At 31.6% G+C, this 1477-nt stretch overlaps 1 pseudogene; it reads left to right on the top strand.

The window, feature by feature from the left end:
• LOC112396587 (protein MAL2-like) overlaps positions 1-1477 on the top strand; it is a 14956-nt pseudogene continuing 13479 nt past the window's right edge.

Genomic DNA, 1477 nt, shown 5'->3' with positions numbered 1-1477 from the left:
ATGAGCATAGATCACTTCAACGTCCAAGTAATTTGTGTTAAAGCCTAAAGCTCAAGTCCAAATCGTTAGAAATGTCAAACTATTTTAAAATATGCTGCATCAACCTGACTATTTAATAATATGTTGAGATTGCAAACTGTTTCAAATGCTTACTTGAGAGTAGTTATAAGAGCATAAAATGAGTAGTCTTTCACAATGTCAGGACTATTCTTTGTTTCAAATTCAAAGGCATCTCTTCGTTTGCATTCAAATACGTGTGTGTGTGTGTGTGTGTGTGTGTATGTGTGTGTGTATGGCACTAGCCAGCAGCTTCTCTATTATCAAAAAATAAAGCAAAGTAAAAGCTCAGTGGCAAAGCCTATTTAGTGCATAATGGCGTCCACATTTGCCACAGTCTCTGCGCTGCCTATTCTTAATGCTGAAAATAATTGGAATAGGCGAAGCATGATGTCTTCCCCTTTACTTATAAATTACAAAGCTCTTTTTGTCAAAGCTATGATTGCATTCATTCGAAGACACAGCCTGAACTGAAAGAAATTCTGTAATATAATTTAAGGAATTTAAATGGAATCACCAATTACCTTTCTATCTTCCCCTTCTTCTTCTTCCTTCTTTTTGTTCTCCTCCTTTTTATTCATTCTGTAGGCACTTTCCTTGTGTCATTTTACCACTGAGCCAAAAACCATGGATACAGTTAGATTTTCAGAACTGTTCTGTGGAGCTCTGCGCTTAAAGATATGCTCATTTTCTCCCCTTAATCCTTGACCCACTATCTCACTTTGAGTCTTCTTACCCACTGAACAATTATATCCTGTTATGGAGGGAGTTTCATGAGTCATTGCAGTTATAGATGTCAAAAGAAAACCATTTGGAAATTGGGAAATCCACTGAAGAAAATAACACCATGATATTTTCAAGCAATTATAAATACATTGTTATAAAGGAAAATGATTACTTATAAAAACAAGCAATGCATTCAGAAATTTTACTCATCTGGGAGGAAATCCACACTTTTGATGAATCAAAAGTGAAACTGCTTTATTATATCTTTTCATTTGAAGCTCTTAAAGCATTCAATACATAGGAAAATAATTTCAATAAACACATTTTATAATAAAAAAAGTCAGAAACTGTTAAAATTTCAAGATCAAAGAGAGTCAATGATACAATTGGAAGAGACTAATATGTTTTAATATATGACCAAAGTAATTATTTTTATTGTACATTGCAAATGATAATAACCATTTTTGCTGAAAGTGAAAATTGGGACATAAACTAAAGCTATATTAAACATTTTAAAGATTATAAGAGAACATAATAAATAAATACATGTCTATAAATTTGAAAGCATACATGAAGAAACAATTTTCTCAAGAGAATGTATTAAGATAATCAAGCCAAGACAAAAACAAAAAATCAGAAAAACCAATAGAGTAATAATAGCCAGTTCATCAGGTTTTTTTTTTTTTTTTTTTTT

The sequence above is a fragment of the Neophocaena asiaeorientalis genome, unplaced genomic scaffold, assembly GCF_003031525.2.
Source record: "Neophocaena asiaeorientalis asiaeorientalis breed wild unplaced genomic scaffold, Neophocaena_asiaeorientalis_V1.1 scaffold57, whole genome shotgun sequence".
Taxonomy (NCBI): domain Eukaryota; kingdom Metazoa; phylum Chordata; class Mammalia; order Artiodactyla; family Phocoenidae; genus Neophocaena; species Neophocaena asiaeorientalis.
The sequence above is the reverse complement of the archived record's forward strand: the minus strand, read 5'-3'. Positions and strand labels throughout refer to the sequence as shown.